General features: G+C 58.1%; 1 protein-coding gene across 6 annotated transcripts in view; it reads left to right on the top strand.

Annotated features, from left to right (window-relative positions):
* Window positions 1-8,746: 8,746 nt before the first annotated feature.
* CHD6 (chromodomain helicase DNA binding protein 6) overlaps window positions 8,747-21,118 on the top strand; it is a 68,729-nt gene continuing 56,357 nt past the window's right edge. For all 6 annotated transcript variants that reach the window (XM_084538447.1, XM_084538448.1, XM_084538445.1 and 3 more), the window contains exon 1: window positions 8,747-8,821. The gene's annotated coding sequence lies outside the window, so the exon portion shown is untranslated. The remainder of the gene's footprint in view (window positions 8,822-21,118) is intronic.

Here is a 21,118-nt window from a genome sequence, read left to right as displayed (position 1 = left end):
TGGATGCAGTGGTAGGATGTGAGTGATCCTTGCATTTGTGTTTACGGCTGTTTAATGAGCTATTTTTCCTTCGCACCGTTGATTTCCCTGGGTTCTGCTGAGATCGCTTGCCTCTGGGCAATGAGAAGTAACTCAGCTGCTCCGGAGGAGCCATGCCTCAGCCCCACAGGATGGGATAAGGCAGAGCAAGGAGCTGCTTCAGGAAGGGGCTGCTCCGGCTGCACGGCTCAGTGGTGTCTGGGGCCTCAACTGCACTGGGAGAGGGCTCGAACCCAGGGGAGGCGTGTCCAGAACTTGGATGTGCATCAGACCCTTCACATGCTGAGGTGTTGCCTTGTGTCTGGAAGAACTCGAACCTTTCTCTGTGCTGGTAATTGGCTGTGCACAGTGGGTTTGGCTCTCGTCATTGTTCCACGCTCACGCTCATAGAGACACCTTACCTCACACCGCGGTGCACTGCAGTCAGCATAAAGGGGCCCTGAGAGAGGCCTCGTCCCCCTGGCTACCCAAAACATCCCCACCTCCCTGCATCCCCATGCAGGTCTAAGGCCAAAGGATGGACTGGTGTCACCTCTGTCTCTTCAGCACCCCTGAGACCACTTCAAGGAGCAAGATGTTGTCCAGGCGCTGGTGCTTGCTGCTCGCCTTCATTCTGCCACCCCAGCATTCAGGGCAGCCTTGCTCCATCTCCTGTTTGGCACTGGTAGTGTGAGGAAAGAATGGGTGCAGTGCTCATGCCGCTTTCCTCCTGCATCGCCTGCAGCAGCCGGGAAGCCTCGGTGCTGCAGGAGGCTGCAACCTACCCTGGACACAGTCCTGCTGCAGGCGGCCCTTTTGGGGCAGGGGGGCTGCACCAGGTGCCCCCGACTTCAGCCATCCGGTGATCCTGTGGCTCTGGGACACAGCTGGGGGGGGCAGCAGCTGGGCCCCTATGCCAGGCTCCTAGCGCATGGGCATGGCATGAGGAAGCAGACAAAGAGTGGTGCCACTGAGGCACAGCCACCCACATCCCCGTGGGGCCACGGTGAGGTCCTGGCCAGTGCCGGTGGCCGGGAGGAGCTGCCTGTGCTACGGGAGGTGGCATTTCACACGCAGCCCCTGGGGACATGAGAGGATGGGGGGGGGGGTCAGGCTGCCAAACGGCTTCTGCGTTGGTGTGCTGGCGAGGGATAAACAAAAGGAGCTGGAAGTCTTAATGCATGATCAAGATTATGATTTAATTGGCATAACAAAGGCTTGGTGGGCTAAGCCACATGACTGGAATATTAATACCAGAGGATGCCGCTTGTTCTGGAAAGACGGGCAGGGGATTAGGGAGGAATGTGTTGCTTTGTGTATTAAGGATGAAGACATTCTGCACTCCCTCTCTCTGTGCTCCAGGGAGAACCTGGATGCCACGCTGCCAGTGGCTCTGGGGCATGTGGAGGGGGCTTCAAGTGAGACAGCCTGGCTTAGCCAAACCCAGGGCATGGCAGGGATGGAAAACTTGCCTTCCCGAGCAGCCAGTGCGAGAGAGGACAGCAGGTGACAGTGCCCAGAAAACACTTCCAGGGCATTAGCAGCAGATAAGAGACAAGTAGAAGAAAAAGTTGTCTGGGTTTGTGTCTGACATACTGGGTGTGGATGCAGCAGTGGGGGGGATAAATTGGCTTAGCACGGCCAAGACATGAACGAGACCTTTGTCTTGTGAAGGAGAAGAGACAGAGCTCTGAGCTAAGGACAGGGCCCTCTGGGAATGTCTCAGAGCAGGGCTGGTCAGAACGGGTCTCTTTGGCTCTCTGTCCTTGAAGATGTTTGAAACTTGCCTTGACAAAGTTCTTTGAGTCTGGAGCCAGGGTCAGACTGCCCTCATGGGAAAAACCCTGTCCTCATGTCAAGTCTCAGCTCCCATTTGTGGCTTCTGCTCCTGGGTACCCCAGGGTCTGACACTACAGCCAACCTGCCCATAGCTGGTGTTTCTGTGTCCTTGTCTTGGTGGTCTGGCTACAAGGATGCTACAGGAGAGCACCTCGAAGGCCTTGGGATGGCAGGGTGCACGCACCCCAGGCTCTCTTCAAAGTACGAGACTTGGCTCCTGGCTGGGGAGCAAACAGGAAGCAGGCTGGTGGGTCTGAATGTAAATGCAACAACTTGTAAGGCAAAATCAAGGCAGTCAAAGGAAAAAAAATATACCAAAAAGGAAAAAAAATGATTCAGCGAGCAAGGCGATGAGTGTGTGCGGAAGAAGGGGGAGGGCTGATGGCTGTGAGGAAGAGGGGAAAGCCACAGGCAGGGGATAGCGGAGCACTGGAGCAGCACACGGCCTCGCTGCACCAGCCTCTGCTGTGCTCGACTGAGACTGCACCAAGCAGCAGCGGGAGGCTGATGAGGACGCCTGGACAGAAGGCTGGCGTCATGGGGCAGTGCAGAGGAGCCGCGGCAGGGCAGGGGCAGCAGGGTGATGCTGTGTGGCGCTCAGAAAAGGAGAAACCTTTGGAGTGCTCAGGTTGGCCTCAGCCCTGGGACGCAGCCTCCACGCCGGGCAGCAAGGCCCAGCGCCTGCGGGGCAGCGGCCGTGGAGCAGCTGCCAGCAAAGGCTGGTGACGGGCAGACTGCGATGAGCTGATCACTTGTCCTGCTTTGACAGAAGAACTGGACTGGCGGTATGTATCTTGATGTTTGACACTGCTTCGTAAAAAAAGCTCATAAGCAAGTTACAGATCACATTCTGCCTAAACCTGCAATAAGATGAGCACTGTCCCCAGCCCAGATAAGCACCACCAGGCTTCAGCGACCAGCAAGTGAGATAAAGGGATACAGGACAGGCTTTTCAAACTTGCAGACAAAATATGGAGATAGGAAGAATGGGAAGCATGTCGGAAGGCAGGCTCCTAATCACAAAATATTCCTCCACGCCTCCGCTGCTGACACATTAGAGAAATAGTCTCAGGGAAGAAGATGCTGTGCAGGGAAGATAAATGCCGTTGGCACTTCAGCACAAACAGGCAATTGCATAAACAAGAAATGGGGAGCAAAAAGAGAAGGATGCATTTTAGGGGAAAGGAGCTGTGACTCCGGGGGAATCATGGCAGAGCAAAGGGAGGCTGGCAGGGGGATGCTGTGAGCAGCGCTGCCTCTCACCGTGGCACTGAGAGCAGCAGGAGATGGCAGCTACGCCTGGACAATGCCCTTTGGGCCAGTTGGAGAGAGTCCAGAGGAGGATGTCAGAGACCTGGAAAACATGACCAGCAAGGAAAAACGGCAAGATGTGGGACTGCTTAATTGGTAGGAGAGAGCAGAGGGGGCTGGTGCAGCTGTCTGCAGGAATGCAAATGACTCCTGTAAAGAGGAAAGGATTAATCTGCCCATGCTGAATAAAACAAGGAGAAACAGGCTTAAATTATCATGAAGAAATGCAAGGTAGATGCTGGGAAAATCTTCCCTGTGATGAGGAGGGTAAGGGAGTGGAGTATCCACCAGTGAGGTTCCATGGAGAAGTTGGACAGAAGAGCATTAGCTGGTCCCAAAGGTTCCCTCTTTTCTAGGATTTTACACTTCTGGATAAAAGAATATGAAAAAAAAAAAAAAAATCCTTAAAGACCTGACTGGCTTCACACCATGAAAAAAAGAAGAAAAAAATGAGGAGCAACCAGGTAGTCCTGTGAGTGAAGGCAAGGCCACAGAGATCCAAGGGGCAGGCAGGGTCTGCAGGGAGCACAGGGCCGCACCAGCCCCATTCTGGTTAGCTGCACAGCAGCAAAGCAGCTCCCAGGAATGGAGAGCAGCCACAGAAATGAGCATTTTGGGTGAAAGAAAGCAGGAGAAGCTCACGTGGGCAGCAGAGCCCATCACACAGAAGGGGTGGAGGAGAGCCACCAGGAGACCTGCCTGGAAGTTAAATCAAACGGAGTCTGCAAGGGAAAAAGTGCTGGAAGAAGAAGCTCTGTGTGAAGTGCTGGGGGCTTTACAGCATGGATTTGTTAAATTATTGCTGTTGTCTGTGCTCAGGGTGGTCCCGGCCAGCAGTTCTCTTTCAGTTCCAGGCACAAGATGAACAGAGCCCACTCGAGGGGCAGGTAATGGATGCTCCGGCGGCCTGGATAATGACAAGCAGCACATTAAGCACCTTCTCCTTAATTGGAGGAGTGATTAGGAGCACCTTTGAGCCAGTGGGTCTGAAGCAACAGGACCACAAACCTTGAGCAGACACTAAGTCACAGTGATCCCTCCGGGCAGTGGCTGTCAAGACATTTGCACTCATCCAAGGGGCAGCGAGGGGCTGCTCGAGGCCGGCAGCTCCCAGGAGCATGGGGCAGGATGCGCCTCTCCACCAGCCTGGGGATGCAGTTGCAGCAGAGCAGCATTGAAAGAAGACTGAGGATAAGTTCTCTGTAGACACAAAACTTCCTGTGTAATTCATGCAACGTGCATATCTGTGGGGTGAGCAACAGCTCCGGGCAGCAGCTTGGTGCCAGGGTTTAACGATGGTTCAGGGGCCTGGCCGTGAAATTGCCTGTTCCTGGGAGCTCCCCAAACTTTCTTCTCCGCTATCAATAATCTGTGGTGGCAAAGCCAAAGTATGGGAAATTTTACAAAAGCAATCATGTGGTTTATTTGATACAGGCCCTGCCCAAGCTCCCGAAGGCAGGGGAATTTCCTCAAAAAAAAAAACACATCCAAGGAAAACCTGTCCTTGAACCAGGAGTTTCCAGCTTCAGGGCTGTTCAACAGGCTCCCTAAAATCATGGCTGTACAATCTGGGTATGCAACCCTAAGCCTCCCACTTGTCACCCAGCCTAGCAGCAGCCAGCATGGTGTGTGTGCTGCTGAATCCTGCCTGCGTGCTGCTGCTGTTTAATTCCCAAGGGACCCGGCACTGTCCGCAGGGTGGCTAAAAATGTGTCACTCCCTACCCTGGCCGCCTGAGGCTCTGTGCTGGCAGGCACATGGCCTTGCGGGGCAGGTGATCCCCCTCCCTCTCGCTGCACTGGCTCCAGCCCCTCTTCCTGGGCACAGCCACGTCAGGCTCCCCACTGAATCGGTGGCCAAGCCATGAAAGGTGCATTTCCAAAATGCAACGGGGACTTTGAGCTGGTACTCGTGGCTCACTGCGCCAGCAGTCTCCTTCAAATTCAATCCAAAAGCAGGCCGCCCTTCCAGCTCACCGTCACTTGGGCACTGAGTGCTCACCATCAAGAACTCCTGTGCAAAATCCTCCTAGAAGACCTTTGTAAACACAAGTGAGGCTTCTTCTGCCAACGTAGCCCTACAGCTTCCCCCTCCTCTCCCTGGCTCCTGTCTCCGACACGGCTCCTGCAGATGGACCTGTGCACTGGGAGGGCCACCAGCACAAGCAGCAAATCTGCCTCTGCCCTGGGGATGCAACAATATCGACAGCAAGGGCTGGTACATCTTCCTGCAACACAACTTCCCAGTGTGGCATGGCTCCAGGGCCTCTGTAGGGCCACCAGCCTGTAGAAAGCACAGATAACCAGCAGGGACATGTGAACCACCCCAAAAGCAGGGAAGTGAAGGACCCAAGATGTGCACAGGCTGCCACAACATGTGTAGAGCTGCTACAATCGGTGGTTGAGGCTGATGTACTGGGGTGGACAAAGCCCTGGGTCTTTGTACTGAAAAATAAATAAATAAATAAATAAATCCAGCAGCAGATAATTAATCCGTTAATGACCTCTTCACACAATTCCAGAGAGAGCTGTGAACTGGCTGCCCTGCTGCTGGGTGTTGCTGGGTGCTGTCCCTGCCTGTGAGATGGACGGAGACCCAGCACCCCGGGCTCAGCAGCGCCCAGGTGGCCTCTCACAAACAGCACCAGTGTCCCTCCCTGCACGAAGACAAGCCTAGCCTGGAAATGCCTGGGATTTCTTCTGCCTCAAGAGACACCTTCCTTCCCCATCAGAACCTGTCCCCAGGCTGCCCGAGGGCCACATGCCCCGTGGTGCACACACACTGCCTGGCCGCAGGCACTGCGGCACAGAGCCGTGTCCTGGCAATCTGCACAGCCACTGAATATTAAACAGGAATCAGAAATCTCTGGGGCTCCTGTCTGGGAGAAGCAGCATGGTCACTGCCAGGCTGCAGCTGCCTTCAGTGACATTTTCCGGAGTGAAATGGAAGGTCTCCTTCCCTGGTGGCAAGCTCAGGCTTCTTTCTTCTTCACGCTCAGCAGTGGGAGAGTTAACGCTGCCCTTGGCAGGTAGCATGCGGCTCGTGTCCAACTGGGTGCCCACTCAGAGCCTCCTGCCATGGAGCAGGGGACAACTGCTACAGCAAAGGGGGACATGGTTCAAGTCACAGCCGCCAACCTCTGCACAGCCTGAGGCCATCTCCCCGCAGACACCGGGAGTCCTCAGGACCTCACTGTAATCAGGAGCAGGTCTCAGAGGCTGCCAGCTCCCACATGGGGCTGCTTCTCCTGCTTCAAGGCCACCAGCCAGGAGAAGGGCACAGGCACCCAAAGAGCTGGACCCTGCCAGGAGCCTGCTGCCTTCCCCGTGGGCTTCCTGTGAAAGCCAGCTAAGCACGTTATTTCTTCAGTTTCCTCATTGTTTTCTTTTGTGTTTGTCACTGTTGCCTAGTTCAGGTGCTGTGAGCAAGCTCCTTCATTTGCATTTTGCTGCTCCTGATTCCAGTTAACATTTAATTTGAGGTAAACATGTAACAGTAACACATTTCCTCTTCAGGGTGGTTCAAATCCATGTATCAGGGCAGTGGTGATTGCTTGTGCCTGCCATGGCCAGCACAGCTCCCCCAGCACACGGTGGGCGAGGATAGCCCCTCCACGTGGCGAGGTGTGGAGGAGAGGTGAGGTGTCCTGAGCCCAGAACAGCTTGCCCAGGGGGACTGCCACTCTCCCTCCCTGTAGAGGCCAAAAGTTGTTTTTTATTATCTCAGCTCATACTGGGGAGGGGGGATGATGAGCCCAAAGATTGGGCAGAACAATGTCTATGCTCTGGGTGATGCTTGGCCCCGGCTTTGTTCAGCTGTTGTCCTGCACTCACAGGGTGTCATGTCCTGTGCTCCGAAGGATTTGGGAATAGCCAAGCTCAGGATTTAATTCCGCTTTTTGGAGAGGCTGGTTGGATTTCCAATACTGGTGTAAAAAAGTCCTGGGACCATCCAATGACAGAGCTCATGATGGCCTTGTGAGGGGACCAGGCAGGAATGGTCCCTGTTGGGATACGTGGGCACGTGCTCACTCCTGTTTGGGTGTTGCTAGCACAAGGAACTGCTCATGTCCTGGAAGGCTCAAGTGGGATGTTAGGAAAAACACTTTTCTAGGGAGCACAGTGCAGCCCTGGCACAGGACACCAAAGAGATGGGGGAATCCCCGGCCATACAGGGGTTTAATGCTCAGGTAAGCAGAGCCATGGCAGATCCCACCTTGTGTTTGTCACCAGTGTGGTGAGGGGAAGGAATCTCTGGAAGTTTCTGACACAACCTCCTCTGGTCCCCTCCTACCAGCACAACTGTACTTGTGTAACACAGGTGTAAAACTTCCTCCCAAAATAAAAATAAGCTGCATGGGTTTTCTGATCATAAAGCATCAATTAATTCTACCTTTACAGGTGTTCCTGTAGAGAACAAGATGTTGCTCTGGGGTCAGAGGGAGGATAGCAAAGGATAGTGCTGGCTGGTGAGAGGTTGACCAACGCAGGAAGCAATTGAAAAGATCAGGCACAGGCATGCCTGGTGGCTCGAGGGAACAGAGAGGGCTTGGGAAAAGAGAAGGCAGTGGAGAGGAATACTTCACATGTGTTGATGTCCTATATTCAGAACAAGAAGCTGAATGTGGCATAAAGACAAAAATGTAAATGGAAGACCTCAGAAAAGTCCACAAATGGCATCTGCAGGGATACCAGCTGAGGAAAAAAAAAAAGTTTAGAGTAAGGATGTGGGCTGGTAGCAAGTGAGATGGCACAAAGGGTAACGCTTAGGGAAGGAAGCCTTGGCTCATGGGGAAGCGCACAGGGCTGTGACGGCTCGTGCAGAAGGCCTGCAAGAGGCGTGGGATGGGGGAGGAAGGAGGGGTGCAGCTCTCCGATGGATCTGCACCCCTGGGCTGTCCCCTTTCTGTTTGGACCACACGTGTGCAGCAGCGGGCACCTCCAGAGCACGCTGCCAGTGGAGAAACGTACAGCAAGGAAAGAAGCTGGGGCAAGGCAGAAGGCAGAAAGGGAACCAGCCAGCTCGCACAGCACAGCTGGACAAGCCAGGACTCCCAATGGCACAGCACAGGCCCGGGCCAGCACTCCCCAGGCCCCTACAGGCGCTGTGGCCGCACCAGGACCGCGCTGCGCTTGGCTCCCCAGCCCTGCCTCAGCAGAGCCCGTTAGCCCTAGCAGCGCTTCGCTGCGGCGCTGCCACGAACTGGCCCGGAGCACGCACGAGCATCTCCGCAGCAACACCCAGCAGCGGGAGGGCAGCGCGGCTCCTCCTCACAACACCCCCCGGGGGCTGCCAAGCGGCCCCGGGCCCCTCAGGGCGCCCACATCCGGGCCCCTCAGGCGAGGGCCCGGGCCCGGGCTCGGGGGGCGGCGCGCGGGGGCGGCGGCGCGGCCAATGGGCGCCGCGCTCGGCTGGGCGCAAACAGCAGCACAATGGAGCGGGCCGCGGCCGCGCCGCTGCAGCCAAGCTTGGCGCGGGCGCCGCGCGACTGACGGGCCGGCCGGCCAATGGGAGGCGGCGAGAGGCGGCGGGAGACCAATGGCAGGGCGGCGGGGGCGGGCCCGGGCGAGGTTCGGGTGTCCTTGCGGGGTGCTGGGCTAAACTTCAGCAAATAATGGCTGTGTGCGGCGGGGCTGCCGGGGAGCCATTTTAGGTGAGTTCTGCCCCGAACTTTGGCGCTCGCCCGCCCGGCGCGGCCGGGGGGGGGCGGCGGCGGCGGGGCGGGGGGCGGCGGCGGCGGCGGGGCGGCGCTACCGAGGAGAGCGGCGGCGGAGCGGGGCCGCGGGCCCGGAGGCGGCGGCGGCTGCTGGCGGCGACCCCGGCCCCGGCCCTGCCGCGGCGCCGTCCTTGGGGCCCTCCCGGGGCCTCGGGGCTCGGGGGCGCCGGGGGGCGGGGGGGCGCGGAGCCGTCGCGGCCGGGGGGCGACGCTGAGGGAGGCCCCGCCGCTGCCCCCCGGGGAGCAGCCGGGATGGAGCCTGGTGCCGGCGGGGTGAAGGCTGCGAGGAGCCGGCGGGGAGCGAGCGCGGAGCAAAACGGGGGGGAAAAACGAGGAGGAATCGGCGGCACCCACAGACAGACACACACAGACACACACAGACACACACACACCTCAGCGAGGGGCCTCCGGACAACGCCGCAGGACTCGGGGCGAAGTTGGGCACCGGGGAGGCCCAAAGGGGCCGTGCCGCCAGCGGCTGCGGCTGCAGGCCTGGGCTGTGGCACAGCTCGTCAGCAGTTTTGCTCGGAAAAGGGCTCAGTTTAGTCCTTCGCTTGGTTTAGATCATTTGGGCCCAAAACCCAGCCGTCTCATTTTTATATTTTTTTCCCCCTTCCTACTTGAGAATTGCAGCAGACGCCTCAGGGCACAGAGGATGCAGGCAGCGGGTCACTCGCTGTGCTCACACAGTTCCTCATGGAGCTGAGCAGGAGCCTCCAGCACCCCTCCAGCCCTGGTCCCCGTGGGCAGGCAGATGGGGGTGTCCTTGCTAGCTGTAGTTGTTTATTCCTGACCCGCTCGCTTGCAGCTATTCGGCAGCCGCTGCCTGTACCTTTGTCACCGTGGTGGGGTCAGCTGGATTAGGGTGCTGCTGGAGGAGAGGGAGCGCTGAGCGACGTTAAATCTTTTCCCACAGCAGAGTGTCGGTGTTGCTTTTGGGCGGTGATGGGGCAGGGATAGGTGCCTTCTTGCCTCTCCTTGCCCTTTGTTTACTTCATTCATGTGGGAGCTCTCGACTTCGCTGCTTTGCAGAGAAATTGTTGTTTTGGTCCAGCTGTTGGGGTATGAAGCAATAGCAGCATATTTTCGCTCTGGGAGTTAATTCTTCCTGGAGTAAATCGGTTGTTTCTCTTGAGGCTTCTGGCCTCCAACAGGGCTGGTTTCGTTCAGGGTTCCTTTCCCAATTTTTAAGTGGGAAATTGATTCCTCTTCCACTTTAAGGCTTGGTGTTGCCGTCTGTTTGCTTTGGGGAAGGTAGCTCTCCCTATCGGCCCTGAATCAGTACAGCTGTCGAAACTTGCAGGTCCTTCAGGAGCACTGAGAGTACCTCTGGGTGTCCCCCGCTGTGAAGGTGGGCAGTGTGCTGCCGAAGCCTACTCCCAAATGCTGACCCTTGAGCTCTTCAAGTTGTAAAGCGTGCTGACTGGTAGGGTTGCATCCCGTCAAAACGTCTGTGAGTGCCCTGCGTGGCACAACTGAAGCTCTGTATCGCCATCCTTCAAATAAAAGCCAAAGTCAACAGGAGGCTTTGGAGAAAAACTGGTCTTGGTGCGATTTCCCTTTAGGAAAGTTTGAAGGCCACCCTGTGCCCGTGGCTGTCAGCTTCTGCAGGTTCTTTCTTCAGACAGGCGTCGATCTCGCTGGTGCTGAGATGGCGATCGCAGCCCCTCGCTGCAGGCTGCAGCGGGCACGTTAAAAATTAACCTGTGTGAATCCGAGGGCCTAGGGCAGCTCTTGTACTGCTGCTCCCGCTGTCTGTCCCCCAATACCTTTCGGAGTGCTGCTGTCTGGCTTCGCAGCGTGTGCCTTTCTGCTAAAGTTGACGCACCCACCCGCTGTCCTGCGTTAGGGGAGGCCGGCTCTGCTCTGAGCTGCTGGTTGTCGAGCGGGGTATGGCAGCGTTAGCCCCGATGGTCAGTGGCTTAGGGAGCTCCCAGAAGACTGTCTTAGGTTCCTGACTGCTTTGTACCATATTTCTGTACCAGGAAGCAAAGCTTTACCTTCCCCCCCCCCCCCTCTGGATGTGTAATGTTACAGTAATTTTTGAGATTTAATCTTCCTTCAGAGATCTTTCATATTTTCTCCTTAAGAGGTTCTCTAAAGACAATAAAGTTTTACAGGTAGCTAATATAAAGTGTTTCACTTTAATGGTTTGTGTTATTTCAAGAAGGGTTCGCAGAAGCAAGAGAGCTTGTTTTAGAGAGGTGGCAAGGTTGAGAGGTTGGCCACCACAGTAGCCCTTTGTTTTTGGCATGAAGCGGTGGCATCCTGGCCTGTCTCAGGTTCGCAAAGAGAAGAGCGGGTACCTTGCACGTCAGTGTGCAGGAGGAGCCTGCCCTTGCACAGGAGGGAGAGGTTTGATCAGCCTTGTGCTGTGAGCGAGCCCTTAGTGCAGGAATATCGGTGTGTTGGGACGGGGGAATAGGCACGTGCAGGGAGACTCCTTGGAAATGATTTTAAAGAAACGCTGGCAAACACGGTGGCTGGCTGTCTCTCTGGGCTTCAGGGGAGTCGAGGGGGCTCCTTTTCCTTGCTCGTGTAAGAGGCAGTGAAAGTTTCTCCTCTCATCCCCCGTTTCCTGCTTGGGATGACGTCGGTGACTTCATCCTGCTCCGCGGAGCCGGAGGCAGAGCCGCGGTGGGGAGGCGATCAGCTCTCAGCAGAGAGAAGACGCTCAGGGTGCAGCTGGGTGGCGAGGCTGGCTGCGTGCACGTTGGTGGCAGCACACGGGGTTTATGTGACCGCTTCTCAGCACCCTGAAAGAACAAGAAAACGGAGCTGCGCTCCCCCTGGGAACGGTGGCAGCGGGCCTGGTGCTGCCCGCGTGGCGGTGGCACCAAAAACTCCTCTCGGGGGCGCGGGGCCCTGCACAGCTGCGTGCCGCTCCCAAACAGCCTCCTGCTGCTCCGCAGGCACGAGCCAGCAGCTGGAATATCAGAGCCGTGCAAAGCCGGCCACGCTGACAGCAAAACGGGATGGACGTGGGCTGTGGGTGTCCGCTTGTGACACGAGGAGATTCAGATTTTGCTTTCTATTATCTCGGGCTGGTGCAATATGTTTTCCGTGTGATAGGACAATGCCTTCAACTTTCCCTTATATGGGAAAATCTGGTATGCAGCCTAGCAATCTGCCAATATGTGGCTATTAATTTTTAGCAGTGTTACATTGGTTGTGCCCAGTCAACCAGAGGAGAAGGAAATACCTGGGGTGCTGCAGCGGGGCTCCGGGGTCAGAGGCAGGTCCCCGCACCCTGCCTGGAGCCGGGTGGGAGCAAAAATCAGTGCTCGGGAACGGGGCTGCTGCTGCCTCTGGGCCCTGCAGGAAACTGGGGATCTGAGGTCAGCACCGAGGAGGTTTTGGCCTGTCCTTAGCATCAGGATTTACCCGCCTGCAGAAGGAGGTGCTGCCTGGAGGTGAAGGGGCCGTACGCTGTTCCTGTGCTGCTGCCTCTAGGGGATTTCCAGCCTGCAGCGAGCACAAATCCAGCTCCGCCAGGAGCAAAGTGCTCCTCCAGTCCAGAAAAGAAAAGTGAGCGGTGGGGGAGCTAATTCTCCAGTTGCAGCTTGTTTTTTAATGCGGGCAGCAGAGGTGTGCCCACAGAGGTGCGTTGGGTATGGATCAAGAAGCGCGGTGTTAACGTGGCAATGAGCTGTTGCCCTGGCTAGGGAGCACACAGCACATTTTCCAGCCCTGTTTTCCCCACGCGAGAGGCTGCTCAGTAGCAGTCTGATGTTAGGAACATCTTCCCGAAGAGGTTCAGCGTGTCACATCACACAGCGTTTCCTGGGATCCCTCCTTTCTGTTAGTCCTGCCTTTGCCCCAGCTTTGTGCAGTTCTCTTGTTGCAGCAGTGTAAGGAGTCTTACCCGTTTGGCTTTTGCCTTGTTTCGGTTGTATTTGAATGGATCAGATGAAGTTCAGGTCTCCTCTGGTGACACTTTTTGATTCTTGTCTGGTTCTTTGGTTCTTGGCTCAAAGTTGTCATGGGAAGTCGGCACTGAGGTGCAGGCAGCTCGTTGCTTCCTTTTGGGGTGCCTGTGCTGCAAGCAGCTGGAAGTTAAGCTTGTCAGCACAAGACTTTGCAGAATACTTGTGTTGCCTCAACATCTCCGTTGGAAGCTGTGGGATCTGGGGAGCCCTGTTTGGCACTGGAGCAAAAGGAGGTGAGAGCAGCCCAGCACACTGCAGCGGGGAGACCACGTCCCTGCCTGCTGCGTGCTGCTGCCCGGGGGCACGGGCAGGAGGCAGAGGAGCAAGGGTCTTCCCCTTCATGTTTTGTGTGCTTCTGAAGCACGCGTTTACGTTACAGCCTGGGAGCTCTGGCACAGGAGTGTAGCTCTTGCTGGATGAACACGTCCTTGCTGGTGGGGACCGCGCTGGCCTGCTGAAGGTGGTCCTGGGCCTGATAGGAGCTGCAGCTGTCACAGTCCTGAGGATTGCAAAAGCTTTCCTGGGATGTGAGAACCCCCCAGGAGGTTTCTCACGTTTGCTGTTGTTTGAAGGAAGAAGCAGTAATTGCAGGACCCTACCTGGTGCTGCGTGTGAGCAGCCACTGCTGAGAATTTTGGTCCCTCAGCATTGTGCTGGTGATGCCTGTTCGTTACGTGGGCATCGTTCAGTTTCCTCCCAAAAATGTTTCTGTTGTTAAACCTTCTGTCAGAAGTCATGAAGGCAGAGAAGTTTTTCCCTTGCTTTTATGTGCTTTCTGTTTCTCATTTTGTGCTGTAGCAGATGCTCCATGTCTGTCTTTGAAGGTGACTTGCAGCATTAGCGGTGTGCTAGCACGCTACGTGCAGGAGCAAGGGCGATGGCAAGTTGCAAGGGTGATCCCCGAGGGGGTTTTTCACTTTCCTGCCATGTAGGTAGGGGAAGTACTGCTTTACAGTACATTAATGCCTTGTTATATGCATGCATTGAGGCAGAATAAAGTTAGTTCTAGAAACAGGAACAGGCATCAGTGCTTTGCTGTAGCCGGGCTGTGGACGCTGCTGGTTTTGTGTTAGCTGCTGCCTTGACTTTTCCAAGTCTGCATGCAGAGCACCTCTAACTCTGAATGCTTCACCTGCTTGGGTTGTACTTAACATTAAAAGGAGTTAAAATAAAATCGAGCTGAAGTGTTTCGTGTTTATCAATTGGGGATTGCTGTTCTGTCTCAGTGACTTCTGTCCATGTGCACGGCGCACCCCAGCTGTGCCCTGTGCTCACACAGCCCAGGCAGGAGAGCAGCGTGCCCGGGGAGTGCACGGCGTCTGGCTCTGATTTGTCTGCTGCTCCCTGCCTTAGGGCAAGCAAAATCCCGTTTCTCCGAGATCTTCTTGGTCCCTGTAGGGTGCCCCTCACCGTGGTATCTGAGCTGTTCCCGGCATGCCCTGTTGTGCACGCACCGCGGCAGGTTTCTCCGTGCCGCCGCAGACAGCAGGCTGTGCTGTTTGCTCTCGGCGTGCCGGTGCTGCGGGAGCCCGACTGAAGCGAAGCCTGCGCTTACTGCGAAGGTGCTGAGGTTTGCGGTTACCCTGATTTCTTCAGAGAAGTGGTTACAGATTTGTGGGCAGGTCCCTGTGCCTGCTCCGCCTCCTCGCTCCGGGGAGGGAGAATTTCTGTCTGAGAATAACATTGCAGGAGCCGGGCCAGCCTCTCCTTGTCTTTCCAGAGTGAGGAATGGACTCGTGAATCCGGTACCTGAAGGCAGGAGTGGGTTGCTCTGGGCTCAGGCTCTTTGCTACAGCTGTGGTTTCACCCCGAGCGGCCTCTCCAGGAGCCCTGCATCTCCGTGTGGCTCTGTGCGGGGTTGCAGGCCCTGTGTGTCCGTTCCTGGCAGGCACAGCGCGCTGCTTCCCTCCCGATGCTGCTCCTCAGCTTCGGGACAGGCTCTGCTGGGCGAAGGGTGGTGTTTGGGCTGCGGGGCTCTGCGGGTGGCTGGGTGCAGGTGGTGGCACATGGGTGCCACCTGGCTAGCTGAGCCCACGTGGACACGTGCTGGGGCTGTGCTCTGCATGGCAGCAGCCCGGTTCCACAAGAGCCCTGCAGCTGCCCTGCCTGTGCTGAAGGCTCTTGGTGTGCTCCGAGGTTGGGCTCTGCCTAGGAGCGGGCACTCGGCCATCACGCTCTGTCCCTGGGGGTTGCTCACAGGCGTGTGCCGGAGCGAGCAGCAGGGAGCTGGCCGGTGGCTGTGGGACGATGTGCGAGGCACCCTGCGCCCCTGCTGGGCAGGGCTGGCAGGAAGGGAAGGAATGGGACAAGAGGGGGCTGCTTCTCAGCGTGTGCTCTTGGTAGCATTTTACTTTGAGCGTGTCTGGGCAGGGCTTCAGGTGCTCGTGAGAGGGTCCCCTCGTGTGTGAAGGAATTGCCTGGAGCTGTGGGGGTGCCAGACCTGGCGCTGCTGAAATCCAGGCGCCTGCACGCGAGGGGCCGATGAATTTCTTTCTGGCACTTCTCTCTCCCTCCCATGCCGGAGTGTTTCTTGGGATGGCATAAAGGACACAAACGCAGGGAAGCATGGAGATGATTGAGAGGGATGTCGACTTACAGATGGTGTCTGAACTCTAGAGACCGTTCTTCAAAGTAGATTAACCTCAGATTGCGAAGAACTGGGATCCCAGAGGGCTGTGATTTATAACAGGCTGGAATCCCTCCGAGGTGAGCGCTGGCAGCCAGCAGGAGCAGGGCAGGGCAGCTGGGGTGGAGGCATCTGTAAGGGCAGTGGCACAGCCTGCAGCAGGCTGGCCTGGGGGTAGCACGCGGCTTGGGAAGGGCGCTGTTGCTTGGTGCTGTATCAGGAGAGGTTGTTTAGTTTTGCTTTCTCTCCTTGTCCTTTAAGCACTTGAGAAACGGGCCTGATGCTGCAGCGTGCAAGTTCTCGGGCCTGGAGAACGGCAGATCTGTCTGTTGCTATTTTGGGTCGCTGTTTACCAGTTTCTCTGGGGATGTACAGGCAGACCAGGTGCTGTGAGCCACGGGACCTCACCGCAGCACGCAGCGAGCGCTTGGGCCTCGTCTGGTGGGGTTGTCACCTCCCTGGGTGCTGAGGATCGGCCTGGCCAGCCAGCCTGTCTGCTCTGGCCTGGGCTGGGGTCTCCTGGCTGTGCAGTACCGGTGGGGCAGCTGCAGCCTCCGTGCGTGCAGGAGCTCTTCTCCAACTGGGCAGCATCAAGCGAGTGACCTCTGGGAGCTGCTGTGCTGGGGCTGGAGGCTTCCAGGGCAGGGTGCCGGGGGATGCCGTGTGGGAAGGGGTCATCCTGCGGTATTTGAGCTCCAGAATCGCAGTGAGATGTGGTGGGCAGAATGGGGGAGACCCTAGCTGAGCTCGGGGCCCAGCTGCTGATCCCTTGGCCACGTTGCATTCAGCTCCTGCCTTGAGTGTGGATTTTGGGGCACGCTGCCACGGGCTGTTGGCTAGGGGGGGTGGCAGGAGGACACAGCCGAGGTCGGCATCTTACCGCTGTGGTTAGTGCAAGCAGCGAGCAGGGGATAACTTAGAGGCGGCTGCGAGCAGCACCACGTGGGGCTGGGGGCACAGCAGCCACCTGGCTGCCCTGGGGGTCTTGGGCAGGGAGTTTTGGCTGGCAGAAAACCGGCAGAAACAGGGCTCTGGTTGCCTTGGAGGAGCTGTCTGCAGTGTGGCAGAGCTGCTCTCTGACAGCTTGAGTTTGCAGTGCAGGATATCAACAACAGCAAGCGAGGAGGATCGCTGCTTTCCGAAACGCCATCTCACTTTTTGGCTGCCTGCCTCGGGATAGCTTGTGTTCGGCGCTCCTCGGTGTGCAGCTCTCGAGCAGCAGCCGTACAAAAGGCTCTTTGAATCGGCCAGCTACCAAGGTCTGCCGGTTGAGCTGGCTTTTGTACACCTCCAGCACTCATAAAGGTGCTGTGGGCTACATTATCTGCCTGGTGGCATCTTTACTGGCCCCGTGACCTTGAGGGTTGACTCCGGCATTTAATGGAAGTCCAAAGAGTGAAAAAGAAAAAATAGCAGGAAAACGTGGAGCGCGCAGGCACTTGTTTCTGCTGAAGCCTGCATATCCCTTCCGACAGCTAGCAAGCAGCCGGGTGGTTTGCCCTGCTGTGAGAAGCCTCTGAAGGTGCCAGCTGGGACCCCCCAGGCCCAGTGATTCAGAGGAGGCTTTTTGGATGCTGCTGGCACGTCGAGCTCCTTCTGACCGCTGCTGCAGGAAGCCTGAGGAGCTGAGCCCGGGATCCCATCTCCATCCAGGGCTAACAGCCAGACACTCCAGGGCAGAGGGCGTGCTCCCAGCACCAGGAACGCATCCTCAGAGCGACTTCTTCACCTGCTTCATGTAAAATTCGGCTGCAGCTGCATCATCGCTCGTGTCCTTTGGCCCTTGGCTTCACGCAGGTTCCTCGGCAGCCTTCGTGCGTCCTTGGTGCCAGGGGCAGGCACTGCAGGGCTGTGCTGCTGGGAGGGCAGTGTGGGGTGCCCTGTGCTGCATCCCAGCCCTCACCACCGCTGCAGGCTGCTCCTGCTTCCCTCCTCTCCCTCGTCCCTATGGGCATGGAGCCACCGAGCTTTGCTTTTTGCTTTTCCTCCGCTTTCGCCTGCTGAGGATTAAAGCTCCACGCCCAGGGCTCGTGAGCTGCGCACGCAGCTGGTCAGAAGACGGCAGGCGTGGGCTTGGGAAACCCGTCCTGAGCCTGGCAGCTTCCCCACGGCCGGCACTGCTGTGGGAAGGGAACCCTCCTGGCACCAGGCACGGCCCTGCTCTGCCCCCAGCACCACCTGGGAGCAGCGTGTCCCCTGGCTAAGAGCTGTTCACGGGCTGGGAGAGGCACAGCAGCAATCCCAGCCCCAACCATCCCCTCCCCAGCAGCAGGCCGGCGTGCCCTCTTGTTGCCAGCCCTCCTGTGGTGTTCCTTGTGCTGTTGGTCCTCGTCTGCTGCTGTGCTCCATGCAGCCTGGGCAAACCCTCCGCTCTCAGCCCTGTGGCACCGTGCAGCTCCGAAATAACTGCTGAAGGTCATTGTGGTCTCGCTCTTGGGTTAGGAGCTGTGCTTGAAAGCTCTCCTGAAAGGAGCCGCTGCTGTTTTTTGCCGCGTGAGCTTGTCGTGAGAGTCACGTAGTGCGGCTGGCCGAGGCTGTGTTACTGGGGGCTGTACCCAGCCCCTGGGGGCTTCCTTGCGTGTCGGGTGCCAGCACAGCATCCTCAGCCCCGTGTGAGCCCCGGGCTCTGGCATGGCTTGGGAGAAGCAGTGGGGGTGCTGAGCGAGCTTGTTGGAGGGAGCTCTTCTGGGCACATGCACCCACACGAGCTGTGCTCCCGCCCGGCTCTGGCTGCCTGCTCCTTTTCCAATCGCCTCCTTGGTGCTGCCACGTGTGCCTGGCCGGTAAAGCGGGGCTGGGGGGGCGGTGAGGGGGCCTGAGGGCAGCTCGGACCCAAGGAGAGTTTGGCTGCTCGGCACAGCGACTGCAGCTGGGATACCGAAAGGCTCTTGGTGTCCAGAGCTGTGTGCGCAGAGCTGGGAAGCTGCCTCTCCGTGATCCTGCGCTCGCCAAAGCCAAAATGTGTGCCGCGGCTGCCTCGCAGCAAGCTGACGGGCTCCCCAGCCCCCTGCCTCCCTGCTGCCGATTCTCTCTCGCTGAACTACTGGGTTATTTTTAACTTGGAAGATTTACAACCGAAGATTTGCATTCTCTCTCTCTCTCTCTCTTTCCCCCCCCACCCCCCGGCGGAGGGCTGGAGGCAGGATGTGGGGGAGGCACTGCGGAGGGCCGGGAATGCGGCTCCGGGCTCCGGCAGGATGCTTCCAGGAGCCCCAGCGCCTGCCTGCCGGGCTGGTGGCTGCGTGGAGCTGCTGTGGACACCAACAGCAGGCAGGGGACAGCCTGGCACGGGGCTGCGGGCTTGTGGCTTCTCATGGGGTTGGGCACCTCCAGGGAGCATCCCAGGGGCGCGTGGGTGGCCGTGCTGCCCGGCAGAGGCCTTTGCTGGGCCACGCGGCATCGCCGAGCTGAGCGTGGCGATGGGAGGAGCTGGGGAGAGGTGGCACTCGCACGCTGCCTCTCTCCTTCCTCCTCCCCTCGCTCTGCCTCTCCAGCGCTTTGCAGGCAGTTACCTCGGCAGCGTCGCGGGCTGTAGGTGAGCAGGAGCCCTCGGTGCAGGCAGTGGCAGGGCGATGTGCAGGCAGCCCACCGGGATGTGACAGCCTGAGCCCCTCCGGATTGCACCGCGGACACTTGGGGTTAGGGCTCCGGGAGCTCTGCCGGCTGAGACGTGCCCCCAGCCCTGATCAGAGCAGGGACTGATCAGGTAGCAGGAACCCAACGGCACCGGGGGCTGCGGACGTCTGTCTGCCTGCTGCTCGGTGACCCGGAGGAGGCTGCCGGCCAAACCAAGCAGATGCAGGGCAGTGCGGGCCCGGAGCTCTGCTCCTGCTCTGTCCCAGGCGAACCCCTGGCTCTTCTGCTGCTGCTCACCTGCAGAGGGGATGTGCCAGGTAGGGGGTGGCCGTGTGGTGACCGGGCCATGCTTGATCCTCCTCAGACTTGCTCTCTAGCTCGTCAACCACAAAGAGACTTGGGCTACGGTCCTGTCCTGCCCATGTGCCACTGTCACGCTCCTGCGATCAGAGAGCGAGTAGCAGGGCGATGCAGCAAACTTCCCTTGGCAAGCAGCAGCCACGACTCGCTGGCCCCAGCTGTCTGCAGGCAGATGCAGGCGCTCCTGCTCCTCTGGGATTGAGCCGTGCCTGCTTGCTGAGGCTGGTCCCTTACGCCCAGCACTGATCCAGCTTCTGCTGGGTGTGCTGGTGGCCTCACCGTGGGCCAGGGCGTGCTGTGAGGCAGGGTCCTGGGGCTGTTCCTCTGCCTCTGACCCTCTGCAAGGACGAGGACTTTGGGGGTCCCTGCTGGTGCACCGCTATTAGTGCTTCAGCGTTGTAAAAGCCTGAAAGGTTTCATGTGGTGCCTACCCCGATCCAAAAACATCATGGCTTGATACCTTCCCTGTGGGGTGAGGAGTGGCTGCAGCCTCCTCTCCCCCTTCCTCGAGGCCCTAAGGCACGGCGTTGGGCAGGAGGTGCTGCTTGCTCTGAGCTGTAAGGATGGGGCACAGCCCTCGGGCTGGCAGGGCTGGCACAGCGTCTCTGCTTTTCCCCAGGAGCTGCTGCTGCGGCTCGTGTAAGGCAGTAGGGATGTCCCTGCCGCCCCAAAAAGGTGAAGACACCCATCAGGACAGCGGCTGAACCTGGCGTAGTGGCTGGTGTTGAGCCGTGGTCCCAGCTCGCGTGGATGTGGGTGGTGTGGGGTGATGTGGGGTGGTGCTGGCAGCATCGCCGTGCACAGCAAGGGGCTGGCACCGACGGCAGCTGCTGGAGGGGCTGCGGCCAGGCCAAGTGGCTCGGCTTGTCGGGGCTCTCGTTTTTGGACATTTGTGCTCCACCAGGCAGAGCCCCCGGTGGGGTGCCCTGCTGTGTGAGTGCGGTGTGGGTGGCTGAGGGCTCAGCCTGGCTCTGCTCTGTGTCACTTCAGATTGTGGGAGCCTGAGGTGTGTTTCGGGCTTGAATTCCTGCTCAGAAGGTGGGAAGAGGAGGTTTTGTGAGCGTGTGAGCGCCGGCGTTTCTGGCACACGGCTAGGCATGCTCAGCAGCAGCTCCGGGTCCTTCAGGAGGTGCCTTGGGAGCAGCTCTCGCCCCTTGAATCCCACCTCCTGCCGTGCCCCTTTTGCTCGTCTGTCTGCAAAAGATCAGGAGTCTCTGGGGGCCTGACGGCTGGGTTGGTTTTTGTTTTAACTGCACGTGTTGTTTCCTGGCTGCAGCTCCTTTCTGCAGATAAAAATCTGTTCGTTCTCCCCTTTCAAGAAGGAAGCCACCTGCCTCTCCCAGGCAGCTGCTGTCGGCACCGTGCTGCAGGGACGTGTGTCTAACACAGCACAAAACCCCTGTCCTCGCTGCCGTGCTGCATAGGGAGCTTTCTTGGGCAAACACCGTCAGGTTCTGGAGACACCGAGGCCTCTGCTTTGAGTTTGCAGCCCTGCTGGCTGCTGGCGAGGAGCAGGGTCTCCCGAAAAGCGAGCGGGGCATCGCCTGAGACTCACCCCGTGCCTGCTCTTGGAAGACGTAACCCCTGGGCACGGCGCTCGTCTGCGTGCTAACACATGCTGTGCTCTGAGCTCGTCGGCTGTGAAGATTGTCAGACTTGTGGGCCAGTCTAATTACGGCTTGTTCCCACAAGAAATGTTTTAATATAATTCAATCTAAGGTGGTTCTGGTGCTTTCTGTGGTG

This window comes from Aythya ferina (assembly GCF_964211825.1).
Source record: "Aythya ferina genome assembly, chromosome: 16".
Lineage (NCBI taxonomy): Eukaryota > Metazoa > Chordata > Aves > Anseriformes > Anatidae > Aythya > Aythya ferina.
Note: the sequence above shows the minus strand (reverse complement) of the source record. Positions and strands in the feature narration are given on the sequence as shown.